At 31.9% G+C, this 15131-nt stretch overlaps 1 pseudogene; it reads left to right on the forward strand.

Annotated features, from left to right (window-relative positions):
• Window positions 1-5905: 5905 nt before the first annotated feature.
• On the forward strand, window positions 5906-13842 carry LOC131171134 (disease resistance-like protein DSC1; annotated as a pseudogene).
• The last annotated feature ends 1289 nt before the right edge of the window (window positions 13843-15131 follow it).

A 15131-nucleotide genomic window follows, 5' to 3' on the forward strand; every position in this document is an offset into this window, starting at 1 on the left:
ATATTGGATGGAATCGGTTATGAAGTGTGTGACTATCGTGTCTTATTCTTTGCTAATTAATGGTGATCCTAAGTGGGCCTTCTTTCCCTAGAGAGGACATAGCCATGGTGACCCATTATCTCCATATCTTTTTCTTTCACGTGTTGAGATGTTTTCAGGTCTTATCAGAGGCGTAGAATGTAATAATATTCTCCATGGAGTTCTAATTTGTAGACAAGCCCCTTGTGTCTCCCATTTTTTCTTTACTAGTGATAGCATTGTATTTGGACAAGCTACTATGGTTAAAGCCAATGCTATAATCAACATTCTTCAGGAAAATGTAAGAGCTTCTAGGAAAAAAAATGAATTTAGAGAAATTTGAGATCCCTTTCAGCCGAAATGTTAGGGATGAGGATGGTACTACTATCCGAGATAATTTTGGTATAAGAGGTATCGACCAACATAAGAAATATCTTAGCTTACCTGCATGTATAGGGAGAAAAAAGAAGGAGTTGTTTATCAACTTACATGATTGGGTTGCCTAAAAACTCCAAAGCTGGAAGGATAAAACTCTCTCAAAAGCAGTCAAAGAGGTTATTTTGAAGGCAGTTGTTCAATCCATCCTAATCTACATGATGACTTGCTTTTTATTGCGTAATGATACCATTCATAAAATTGAATCTCTAATGTCCAACTTCTGGTGGGGCCAAAGGGACAGTGAGCATCACATACATCGGTGCTCTTGTCATTGATTATGCTTATCAAAGGCACGGGGGTGTTGGCTCTGGAGATTTTAAATATTTTAATTTAGCAATGTTGGTTAAGCATTGCTGGAGGCTTATGGAAAATTCAACTTCATTGCTATCCAAAATATTTAGGTCAAGATATCATCCAAGGAGTTCTTTCCTTGAAGCCAAACTAGGATATCAAACTAGTTGTGCTTGGAGGAGTATTTTACAAGCCTGTTGAGTGGTTGAAAAAGTTTCGAGATGTTTGGCGGATGATGGAACACAGATCAAGATTTGGAAATATAATTGGCTTGTTAAATAGAATGGTTTCTGTATTTGGTCTCCTCTGTATTTACTTAGTGAAGATGCTAAAGTCAGTGACCTTATTTTACATGAAGAGAATCGCTGGAATTTAGGGTTTTTCAACCAAATCTTTATGCCTTTTGAGGTTGAGCAAATGCTTGTTATTCCCCTTTGTTGCTCCCTATTAAAATGCAACTGGTTTAGCATCATAACAAGCATGGTATCTTCTCTATTCGTAGTGCTTATGTGGCGTTGATGCATAAATCTTCTAGCATTCTTTCTTCCTCTTTAGTTTTTGATTGGAAGTCTTTTGGAAAAATTTGTGGCTATTGTCAGTTCCTCCAAAGATGAGGCATTTTATACATTGGGCTTACTCAAATTTATTGCCTGTGCTCTTGGCGCTGATCACAAGAGGCATGAATATTGTAGTTGATAGTGTCTCAATAAGGTGGAGTTAATAGAGCATGTATTGAGATATTGTAGTGTAGCTCAACTTGTGTGGCATTTCTCCCTACTATGAATTGACTCTGTTTCTAATGATAAGAGTCTTATTGATTGGTTTGTTGAACTGAGGTCTTCTCTTTCCAATAAGCGATTTGAGTTAGGTTGTATGATAGCATGGGCATTATGGCATGCAAGAAATGTACTAGTTTTCCAAAAAATAACTTTCCCGGTTCCAGTCATAGTTGATTAGGCTATTTCCTTCTTAAGTGAGTATTAGGGTTTTTATTCTTCTCCAAAGATAACCAAACCAGCTCATGCAAATGTCAGATGGCAACCCATGCCTTAAGGTATTGTTAAAATTTATTCAGATGTTGCATTAGAGTGCGGGCAAAGTGGTTTAGGTATGATTATAAGAGACCATGTAAGAAGGGTGCAAATGGGGTTGGGTGTTAGGAAAAGAGACCTAGATATGGATGTATTATAAGTTGATATTGAAGCAGCAATGTTTGCGATCCAAAGAGCAGTGGAGATGGATTTTGATAAAGTGATATTGGAATTCGGTTCAGCTGAAATGGTCAATCTACATAATGGTGGCACTTTTCCTTTGAATTATGTTGGTACCATATAGGGAAGGTAAGTTAGTTGTCCATTTTCTTGCTAAAGCCTCTCTTAAATGTTGTGGAGAGGAACTTGTTTGGATAGAAGAGGTCCCTTCTCATGTCATGAACCTTGTTCTTAGTGATCATTCACTTTACGGGAGCCACACAACACATTCCCAACACCACCGTTTCGCAGTCCCCCCAACTGGGCAATAACATTCTAAAAAAAAAAACTCTAAAAATTAATCTTCTAACCAATGGCTAGAAAATAATGTAATGAATATTAATTATGATTTATGAACCTTTTTTCGTTGTTTTTTTTTATTATTTAAAATTAATAAAATATATGATTTATCTATAAAAGAATTTATGAACCTTCCTTGCTAATGAATATTGATTATTGTTTTATAAAGGTGTAATTTAAAATTTTTTACTTATAATAATTATATGAATATTTAAGTTTTGACCTGCCTCTATGTTTAATTCTATGTTTGCCCTTGCCAGAAACTAGTTGTGTATAATGAGCACAATGAATTTGAGCTGCTACTTCCACTAGAGGAATGAACCGCACTACTAGGCTTCAATAAAAGAAAATTAACATTTACAAAACAACTCCATGAACTGGCCACCTAAAAAAAAAAAAACAACACAAACCGCTCCATATAAATGGGAGACAAACCAAATCCCCAACTTTGAGGAACAAAAGCAAGAAACCTAAGAACAAAACACAAGAAAGTAAAGTGAAATAAAGAAAATAAGAATAGAAACAAATTTTGGAAATTATTTTTAAAAATACACAAAAAAAAATGAAAAAGCAAATAAAAATAAAAAAAAATAAAAAAGGAGAAAAAACAAATTTGAAAGGAAAAAGAAAGGGAAGGGGTGGTGTTAGCCAAAAATGGCCAGCAGTACCCTAATAGCAAATCCAAGAAAAAGTTAGCTAATTGTTAGATATTATATTTAATTAGTCTATATTTAATTAATTTTTGATGACCTATTAAATGAATCATTAATCCACTAGTTAAACTAGTAACTCATCAATCTCATTCCTCAATTATTGAATGTTTGGATTGGATTTAATAAAAATGCATTAAAAAATTGGGATGACAACAAATCATATATTTTTGAGCACATGATCTGACCAAACCCTATCGAGATGGATTTTTATAATACATAATTGAGGTTTGGAACACTACAAAAAAAATAATCAGATTAGCAACTGACCAAATCGGCTGCTAATTTATTAAAATCGAATACTAGTCAATTTAACAATTGATTCAGTCGGTTGCAATGAAATCGATTACTAAATTAATTAAATTTAAAAAAACTTTTTGTAAAAAACTATCAATTGCTACTAGCAACTGAAATATAATCTGTTGTAAAAAATTTGGTGTATTTAATTTTGTAAATTTTCAATTATTTTGTAAATTGATTGCTATCTACAACTAAGTTACTAACTAAAAAAATTATAAAAAAAAAAAAAATTTTCAGATAACAAATAAGAAATTTAAATAAATAAAATTTTCAAAACATTACAGCAATAACAAATTATTAATGAAAATTTAACACTAAAAAATAATATAAAAATTATAAAAAAATTACTACTAATTACTATTAACAAAAATGCTAACAAAAAAAAACTAAATATAAAAAGATATTTATAAAATAAATTACTGTAAAAAATTATCATATTTGTAACAATTGTACTAAAAAATTATAACAAAACAATTACTAAAAATCAATACTACAAATAATTTGCTACCAAAAAATATATTTGTACCAAAAATTTTAATTTACATCAAAGAAAAATAAATTAAATAAAAAAGATGAAAAAAAGACGATGAAGAAGAAAACATATGAGAAAAAAAAAAGATTAAGAAGAAAATATATGAGAAAAAAAAAGGTAACGAAAAAAGATAGATGAAAAAGATGATGAATTCAATAAAGTAGATGAGAGAGAAAAAGATAAAGAAAATATATTAGAAAGGAAAAATAATAAATAAAATTGATGAGAATAGAAAAGATAACGAAGAAAATGAGAGAAAAGAGAAAAAAATAGAAAAAAAATATGAAAAAAGAAAATGAACAGTAATTTATATAAGCAAATTAGTAACTAATCATCGATTGCTAATTTTCTTTAAAAAATTAAGGTGACTTCTTTAAAGAGTTATTAGCCTCGATTTAAAAATTTTATTATTTTTAATTCTTATTTTACTTTTCTCGGATACATTAAAATTAAATAATTTTTATTTGATTATTTTGATTTAGTTCATAATTTGTATCAATTTAATTATTTTTTTTAAATAATTTATAATTTTATATTGTAATCAATAAATATAAAGTTACTCTATATTCTCTATATAAAGTTATCTATGTGCACAATTTATACTTTTTTACATAATTGATACAATTTTTTCTTAAAAAGTTGAAAGTTACTTCTCAAATCTTCACGGTAAAGTAGGGGCTAGCAACCATTTTTCCTCATTGTCTTTTTATTTATTTATTTTTTACATTAGAATATTTTCCTATTTTAGCTAAATAACTATATTTTTATGCATAAAAATAGAATTATATTAAAAAATTAATTATAGGCAAGAATAATTAAAAATATTACTTAAAGCCAAATAAAAAATAAAATATATATAATAATTAGATCAATGAATCAAATATTAAAATAGTCTTAGATTTATAATCTTATCAAATTAAGTAGTAAATTAGTGTCATTCAATTTATTTGACCAATAATATTAATAAATTTTAAATTATTTTTGAATAAAATAATATCTCTGTATTTTAAATAAAATAATCACACAAACTATCAATAATTTATGTATAAAATAATTAAAAATTATATTTTTTTTATATAATTTTGCCATAAATTAATTTAACCAGCGCAGGCGGTGAATTTTTATACGAGATAAATATTATGAATTTGTGATTTATTTGCAAAGGTGACTTCTAATTGTGCTTCGTTTATGATTCCATGCTTCATCCTCATGATTCCTGTTTAGCTTCCAGGAATTTTCAATGAATTTTTTAAAATTCTACCCACGATTTGCCTTTAGATTTAATGATTCTTCCTTCTTGCAATGAATTTTCTTTCTCGCTTGGTTCCTTCTTGAAGTCTTGCTGGAGGAATGTTGGATTTATTCAATTTAAGGTTTTATTCTCTGCAGAAAGTTACTGTCACTGCATCTGCTGTGAGCAAACTCATCACAGATCAAGGAAGAAGAAGTACTGCCTAATGGAACCAAGGCAAAAGTCTTAATCACTTGTCGTCGTCGTCTCTCTGCATCTACGATTCAAATGAGATAATGCAGTCTTTTGATGGATCTCTCTTTGTTTCGCACTATTAGCTTATCAAAACAGAAATTTTAGTTATGGTTTCCATCGTTTCATTGTCAGTCAAAACTTTTATTCTATGCTCAGAAAGGTTATTTGATTTTTCTAAACAACTCATGCACGTGATAATACAAAAATCATAAAGAAAATAAAATTAGTTTGGTATGTAATTTTCCATTGATCTAATGCTCAACCGTTAGCTAAATCTAAGGCTAAAACATATACGTTAACAATAACTTAACTGGTAGACTTCGAGTCCCCTCCCCCAATTTGTCTACTCAAAGAAACAGAACGTGGAATTCCAAATGAACTTTTGCATACCAAACATGTTGTGTGAATTTGTCATAAATTTTTTTGAAATTCATTCATTTATACTAGACAAGTTCATAGTTTCAATCTTGTAACATTCGTCAATGATGATTCCTTTTTTCCTTCACCAGGAAAAGAGGGAGCCTTTATTGATTTCTACTCTGAAGTGATTTTGCTATGAACATCACTGTAACTGTTCATTATGGCAACTGCTTCCACTGCACATAAATGGAAGTATGATGTCTTTCTTAGCTTAAGAGGACAGGACACCCGTGATAATTTTACTCGCCATCTACATGAAGCTTTATGTCGTAAAAAAATCAAAACCTTCATAGACAATAACCTTGAAAGAGGGGAAGAAATAACACCAGCACTTTTGAGAACAATTGAAGAATCAATGATTTCTATAATCATTTTCTCAAAAAACTATGCATCTTCTCCATGGTGTTTGGATGAAATGGTGAAAATACTTGAATGCAAGGAAAATTTTGGATAGATTGTTTTACCAATTTTCTACCATGTAGATCCATCCAATGCAGAAGAACAAAGTGGGTGTTTTACAGATGCATTTACTGAGCTAGAGAAGAACTTTAAGGAGAAAATAGAAAAGGTGCCCAGGTGGAGGGCTAACTTGGTGAAAGCAGCTGGTATATCTGGATGGGATTCCCAAGTGATCAGGTATGTTTGTATTACTCTTGCTTTTTGTTTAAGGTTTCATAAGGGAACATTGAGAAAATGTGAAAAAAAAACTCTCTTTTTGTGCAGATGTAAATGCAATTGACAATTGATTACAGTAGCAAATAATATATTATTTATATAAGCATTTAAAAATGTTTTTGCTAGCAAAATTTAGAATTAGAACTAATAATTGATCAGAACGTTGTTTCCTTCAAAATAGGTATGGGCCGCCCTCCAAATTCAACCAAACTTTTTGATGAATAGCAATACCGTCAATTTTTTTTTTTAAAAACCTAAAAATAGCAACAACTCACAAACAAAATTAATAACAGAATATCCTAACACCAAAAACATGAATTCCAATAAATTTCAGTCCCCGACAACGGCGCCAAAATTCTTGGTGGCTATCGAATACACCATAAATTAAATTAACTGAAATTACCAATTATGAAATGTTTTCTGTAGTAACTGGTGAATTCAGGTCAAACCCTAGATGCTGAATTATTAAATTTCATGGGCTTGTGTAATGGAAAAAGAAACAAATGTTTGGGGGGGGGGGGGGTAATTCGCAATCCAAAGAAGAATTAAAAAATAAAAAATTAAGATCTAAAATTAAATAAGAAATTCTCAAATTAAACAAACTTCAGTCCAAGGTAATTCGCATTTCAATGCATTGATTCGATCATAGATAAAAGAAATACAATTATCTCTTATTGAATACTTAACGTAGATTTACCAAACAGCGAAGTAAAATCCCTAACTTCCCTATACTCATCAATTCGAGCCCAGCACTCTTGTTGACTCTAATTATTAACTGAATTGGTATTAAGCAATCCTCATCAAATTAAAAACTGCTTTAAGAATAGGAAGTAGTTAAGCTAAATAATAATTTATGAAGCATAAATCATTTAATTTACTCTATTGTTTCCTTAGGTTATTATCGAAAACTGGGATTATAATCAATAAAACCTAATTGCTACTCATGTTTAATCTTACACAACAATTACGGATTATGAAGATGAACTAGCACTTGACCGCATCAAACAATTAACTAATAGGCATTTTTAGCAAATCATTCAATAGATCAAAGACAATGAAATCAGAAAATAATAGATATTCAAAAAGACATAAATTAAATTAAGAACCTGGTCTCACAAATCAAGCAAAGGAACTTGAATCCCTTGAACTGAATTAAAAACTTAGCCACTCATGTTCATGGCTTACAGAAAAATTAAAGAAGAAAATTGAAGAAATCTAAAATGTGAATAGAGAACGAAAGTCTAATTCTCTCTTTTCGAGAGGCTGCTCAATGATCCCTTGTGTCGGCTGCTGTGTCTTCTATTTATAATAAATGGTCTGGGGTTAGGTTTTTAGAGTCTCTGTCAAAAACTGCAACTGGAGCAAAATCACGAAACTGATGTCAACGGATACACGGCCCGTGTATCACTACATGGCCCAAGACAATGTAACTTACTGGAGCTAAATAGTTATGTCTTGCATTGGCACAGAAGGTTACACAGGTCTCCAGGATTTACACGGGTCAAGTTACACGGCCCGTGTACTTTGTTTCTTCCTCGGTTCTCTGGATTTCTTCTGGCAGAATGTTACACGGGTCTGTGGTTGTGCTTACACGACCCGTGTACTTTGTATCAACAACGCTTCTCAATCCTTCGATCTTTTCAAGTTTCCTTCCACACTTCTATGTTCTGGGACTTCACGAAAACCCTGAAAAATACAGCAAGAGTCAAATTAATGCAAATGCTGAAAATTTCTCCATTTAACATAATTATTTTAATAACTCTCTAAACATATGCCTAATAGATAATTTTACTTTAATCAACTGAATTAGGCATAAAGATACCCTAGAAACATTAAATGTGATGGAAGTAAAATTAATAAATTATGCACTTATCAAATTTTCCTTCATTTATGATTCCATGCTTCATCCTCATGATTGTTTAGCTTCCAGGAATTTTCTTGCTTGGTTCCTTCTTGAAGTCTTGCTGGAGGATTGCTGGAATTTATTCAATTTAAGATTTTATTCTCTATAGAAAGTTACTACCACGGCATCTGCTGTGAGGAAACCCATCACAGATCGAGGAAGAAGTACTACCTAAACAGGAAACAGAGGCCCTAAAACAAAGATCAAGGAAGAAGTAAAACCTAAAGGAACCAAGGCAAAAGTGTTTATCACTTGTTGTCGTCGTCGTCTCTCTGCATCTACGATTCAACTGAGATTATGGAGTCTTTTGATGGACTCTCTCTATTGGGTTCTCACTATTAGCTGATCGAAACAGAAATTTTTGTCATGGTTTCCATCGTTTCATTGTAAGTCAAAACTTTTATTCTATGCTTAGAAAGGTAATTTGATTTTTCTAAACAACTCATGCATGTGATGATAAAAAAATCATAAAGAAAATAAAATTAGTTTGGTATGTAATTTTCCTTTGATCTAAAGCTCAACCATTGGGTAAATCTAAGGCTAAAACATTTACGTTAAAAATAACTCACCAGGTAGACTTAGCTTCAAGTCCCCTTCCCCAGTTTGCATACTCAAAGAAATAGAACGTGGAATTCCAAATGAACTTTTGCATACCAAACATGCTGTGTGAATTGGTCATAAATTTTTTTTGAAATTCATTCACTTACACTAAACAAGTTCATTGTTTCAATCTTGTAACATTCGTTGATGATGATTCCTTTTTTTCTTGACCAGGAAAAGAGGGAGCCTTTATTGATTTCTATTCTGAAGTGATTTTGCCACGAACACCATTGTAACTGTTCATTATGGCAACTTCTTCCACTGCACATAAATGAAGCTTTACGCGGTAAAAAAATCAAAACCTTCATAGACAATAACCTTGAAAGAGGGGAAGAAATAACACCGGCACTTTTGAGAACAATTGAAGAATCAATGATTTCTATAATCATTTTCTCAAAAAACTATGCATCTTCTCCATGGTGTTTGGATGAAATGGTGAAAATACTTGAATGCAAGGAAACTTATGGACAGATTGTTTTACCAATTTTCTACCTTGTAGATCCATCCAATGTAGAAGAACAAAGTGGGTGTTTTGCAGATGCACTTACTGAGCTTGAGAAGAACTTTAAGGAGAAAGTAGAAAAGGTGCCCAGGTGGAAGGCTAACTTGTTGAAAGCAGCTGGTATATCTGGATGGGATTCCCGAGTGATCAGGTATGTATATATTAATTTTATTTTTTGTTTAAGGTCTCATAAGGGAACATTGAGAACAGGTGAAAAAAAAAAAAATTTTTGCAATTGATAATTAATTACAATAGCAGATAATATATTATTTATACTCATTTAAAAAAAAGCTTTTGCTAGTAAAATTTAGAATTAGAACTAACAATCGATTGCAGAACTTAAACATGGAAATGGAAAGCTAGGGTTTGAACAAACAAAATTTCATTGCATATTAAGTTAAGCCATAGCACTAATTTTATGTTGCTCAGATATATATGGGTCCGTAGTTGGCTCTCTTGCCTAAATGTTTAAGCTGGAAACCCTTTTTTTTTTTAATTAAATTGTCTCTTTTTTTATTTTTTATTTTTTGGGCCTGTCTGTTGACATAATTAGCTATGCAGTAACCTAAACAATAACAAAGGGTTAGCAATCTTTTGTCTATAGAAGATTGAAAATGAACATAAATTGTTTTGCAAGATGTTGCAAGTATTAGGATTTTTTTTATTTATTTGGATCGTTTTGTTATAAAAATGCACGGCTTGAAGGAAAATGTTGGTGTAACATAACTCTTTGGTTGTCTCAATACTTTTTATTCATCCTTAGGCCTGATGCTAAACTTGTGAAAGAAATTGTGGAACATATTTTGAAGAAATTGAATCATGCACCCTCAAGAGACTTAAAGGGCCTGATTGGAATTGACTCACGCATTACAGAGATTATAGATTTACTACAGAATGGATCATCAAAAGTTCGAATTGTGGGAATTTAGGGAATGGGTGGCATAGGTAAAACGACTATTGCTGGAGCTATTTTCAATACATTCTCAAGTCAATTTGAAGCTTGCTGCTTTCTTGAAAATGTTAAGGAAGAATCAAAGCAATTTGGTGGGCTTGTTTGTTTAAGGGAAAAACTCCTTTCTGAAATACTGGATGAAGAACATCTACATATTACCACTCCCAACATAGGATCCATTTCCATTAAGGATAGGCTCCAGCGCAAAAAGGTTTTGCTTGTTCTTGATTATGTTAATGATGTAGATCAATTAGAATTCGTAATTGGAAGATGCAATTTTGGTTTGGGAAGTAGAGTTATTGTGACATCTAGAGACAGGCATGTTCTTATGAAAGGAGTTGATGAAGTATATAAAGTTGAGGGATTGAATGATGATGATGCTCTGCATTTGTTCAGTTTGAATGCTTTGAAGGAGAAGTATCCAAGGAAAGATAGAATGGAGCTATCAAATAAAGCTGTTAAATACGCTCATGGCAACCCCTTGGCAATTAAAGTTATTGGTTCTTTTCTGTTTGGCAGAACAGAACAATATTGGGAAAGTGCACTGGATAAACTTGGAAAAATTCCTCAGCCTAGAATTTTTCATGTGTTGAGAATAAGTTTTGAAGTGCTAGATGATGAAGAGAAAAGTATATTTCTTGATATTGCATGTTTTTTTAGGGGGCAGCAAATTGACTTCGTAGAGAGAATACTAGATGGTTGTGGTTTCTCAGCAGGAATTGGAATTACTGTTGTTGATAAATGCCTTGTCACTGTCCTACATAACAAGTTGAAAATGCATGACTTGTTGCAGCAAATGGCTCATGAAATTGTTCGCCAAGAATCTATTAATGGGCTGGGAAAACGCAGTAGATTGTGGAGATCTTGTGATGTCTGTCAAGCGTTAACCAAAAATCTGGTGAGAGCCATATGCATTCTATATGTTTTTATACTTACATGCGTTTCTATTTATGTGTTTATCAAAGTAAGCCTAATATGTTGGGGTAACCTGTGCTTTATTTATACTTATCTGTGACCTTTAGGGAACTGAAAGGGTTGAAGGGATATGGTTAGACACATCTCAAATAGGAGAAGTGGACTTGATTTCAACTGCCTTTTTGAGGATGTATAACCTTAGATTGCTCAAAATCTACAATTTTACAATTAGAAACTGTGAGCTCTTTGCCATCCAATTTCCAGGCAGAGAACCTTGTTGAACTTAACCTGGTTTACAGCAATGCTAGACAGTTATGGACAGGAGTACAGGTATGCTGCATTATTTTTTTGATTCCCTTTCTTCCGTCATTGCCTTTTGAAAATGCATTTTAGTTTGGGCATGTGCCTATTGTTGTATCCTATTATATTGTTTTTGCTGAATCTTGCGAGTTTGAAAGAGATTAACCTTAGAAATTCTGAGCACTTATCTACAGTGCCTGACCTCTCTCTGGCTAAGATTCTCGAGAGTGAATTTTGAATACTGTACTAACTTGGTAGAAGTTCCCTCATCTATTCAGTCTTTAGAGAAGCACGGTGATTTGAATATGAGATACTGCACAAGCCTTGAGACCTTTCCTAGTGTTATTAATCTGAGATCGCTTAAGACTCTTAACTTTTCTGACTGTTCAAATCTTATGAAGTGTCCAGAGATTGCAAAGGACATAGTGTATTTGAACTTAAAAGGGACTGCAATAGAAGAACTTCCCAAATCAACTGGCCATCTCAGTGATCTCATAACATTGGATTTGAAGGATTGCAAAAGAATCAGCAATCTTCTAGAAAGCATTTGTTTATTGAAATCCCTTGTGACTATTAATCTCTCTTGCTGCTCTGATATCACCAGGATTCCAAATATTTCAGGGAAAGTGAGATTCTTGTACTTGAGTGAAACTACAATAGAAGAAATTCCCTCTTCAATTGGTAGTCTCTCTAGACTCTCTTGCTTGGATCTTACAAACTGCAAAAGGCTCATGAATCTTCCTTGTGATGTTTCTAAGTTGGCATCTTTTGAAAAGCTTTTTCTTTCTGGCTGCACAAGAATCACTAGGTTTCCAGTGGTTTCGATTAATATAAAGAAGTTGCTTTTAGATGGGACAAAGATCGAAGAAATTCCCTTATCAATAGAGTATTGCTTTGAACTTGAGGAACTAGGCCTGCAAAACTGCACAAGATTTCATATTCTTCCGAGTAGTTTTTGTAAGTTGAAATATTTGCGAAGGCTTAATCTCTCAGGCTGCTCCAGATTTGAGAGTTTCCAGAAATTTCGTGTGACAGGGATTCATTGAGATTTCTTCACTTAGATGGAACAGCGATAAGAAAGGTGCCCTTACCAATTAAAAATTTGAGTAGTCTTTCTATCTTGCAACTGAGAAACTGCAAAAAACTTAAATTGAGTGGTGTCTCTATCTGGGAAAAACTTGGTCTCTCTACTTGGGAAAGACTTTTTCCATTGTCAATGGCCATCGCAGAATTCCAGTGGATAGATTTGAGGTTCTGCGTAAGCTATATCTAAATGATTGCAGCATATTGAATGTGCCTAATGCTATTGGCTTCTTATTCTCACTAGAAGCATTAGATCTAAGTGGAAACTTATTTTCAGAGATACCTCAAAACATCCTTCAGCTCGAAAACCTGGAGTACCTCGGCTTAAGAGATTGCCTGCAGCTAAGATTAATACCTGCACTTCCACCGCGGCTGACAAAATTAGATGCAGAAAATTGCATTTCTCTGCGTTCTGTAACTAGTAAATCAACTGGAGTGGAAGGAAATATTTTTGAATTCCTTTTCACTAATTGTTACCAGTTGAATAATTTGGCAAAGAAGCGCATCATGGCATATGCACTAACAAAAATTCATTGTTATTCCAAAAGGCTGTCCAATCAGGTCTATTTCTGTCTCCCTCATCTATTTTTTCTTTTTCTTTACTGATCATATTCCTTGTTAATTAGAAGTCATGGTGCAGATACCTTCTGTGGTGGGAAGGGAATCTTGTTTATGCTTCTCTGGATCTGAAATTTCAAAGTGGTTTAGCCATCAAAATGTAGGATTTTCCACAACAATCCAGCTGCCTTCACATTGGGCTAATAGCGAGTTACTGGGTTTCATTCTCTGTTGTGTTATAGCATTCAACAAACTCCATATAGACGACTCTGGTTTCCAAGTGAAATGTAGATACCATTTCAAAAATGAATCTGGAGACAGCAGTGATCTATATAGTTATTTCAGCTGTTGGTATGGTTCAAGAAATTTGAGGAAGCATCATATGTTCATTGGGTATGATCCGTGTTTGGATGTTAAAAGGTGATGGGTTTGGTAGATACAATTAAGGTTTTAATTGAATTCTACCTTGAAGATATGAATGGACTTCCTTTTCTCTGCTCTGATGTTTGGAATTGTTGGGTCTGTCTGCTATATGCCCAAGAAGAAAGCTTATGTAGAAGTCTAGCCATAACTATCATAGTCGAGTTTCTAAGGGCTTGTTTGGTTTAACTATTGAGCACAGCTAATAACTGTTACCTGTAGTTATTACTATTAGGCTATTAGCTGATAGCTGAATCTCGTTATGAATCGAGAACGGCTGCAAGATCAACACCACCAGTTGAAACTCCATCATTTCGAAGGCCTCGTGCAATGACAGGTGCATCCTCTTCGCAAGTTGATGATGATGAAGAGGAGGAAGAATTTGTGATGGACGTTGTTGAAAATGAAGATGATTTTGGAAATCTTGATGATGAGTAGTTTTAGTTATAAGTTTTTTATGTACTTATTGCATTCTGTTTATTATGACTTACAACTTATTTTTATGTATTAATGTCTGAACTTCTATAATTTATATTTTCTATTATGTGACTTATGACTTATTTCTAATTTTTTATTTATTATGTATAATTTTATAGCGTCACTTTTATCATATACATCTGCTGAAAATTCAGGTATGAACTATTTCTTTTTTTAACATCTCTTATTATTATGTGTGTTTTTACTTATGCTATATATTTTAATTTTACAGTCTCATACTTTCACTTGTATCTTATACTTAAGCTGGAAATACAGGTATGCACTATTTTCAATTTCTCTTATTTTAGATATAAACATAGTGTAAATCATATTTTTTTTCTTTTTAATATGTTTTTTTACTTATTAACTATTTAAAAGTATATATATATATATATATAATTTAAACAATTAAGGTTATGGCGCCTCGCTTCAAAAAGGCCCTCGCCTCGCCTCTCGCCTCTCGCCTAAGGCAATAGAATGCTCTATCGCCTTAGTGTCGCCTTTCGCCTTGATAACACTGCTATTAGCTGATAGCTGATAGCTGATGATAACTCATTTATGTTAAGTGCTTGATAAAATTATATTTAACTGTTACTATTGATATATAAAATAACTAATAAGGGTATATATTATATAATTTATTTTATTATTAAAATAACTATAAAATTATAAATTTATTATATTATATTATTTATTTTATTATTAAATTAAATATATAATTATTAAATTAATATATTATATCAGTTATTATATTATTAAAATAAATATAAAATTATTAATCTATTATATTATATCATTCATTTTATTATTAAAATAAGAAAATAATTATTTTTTTATAGGCATCTTTTATAATAATTTTATCTATCATAAATTTGTGACTTATTTTATGATATTTTTGTAATATGATTTTTTAATATGGGTTAATTATGAAAAACTTATTAATTTATCTAAATTCTCACATAAAAAATAAATATAATATTTTTAACAACATGAAAAATATA

This window comes from Hevea brasiliensis, chromosome 12 (assembly GCF_030052815.1).
Source record: "Hevea brasiliensis isolate MT/VB/25A 57/8 chromosome 12, ASM3005281v1, whole genome shotgun sequence".
Classification (NCBI taxonomy): Eukaryota; Viridiplantae; Streptophyta; class Magnoliopsida; order Malpighiales; family Euphorbiaceae; genus Hevea; species Hevea brasiliensis.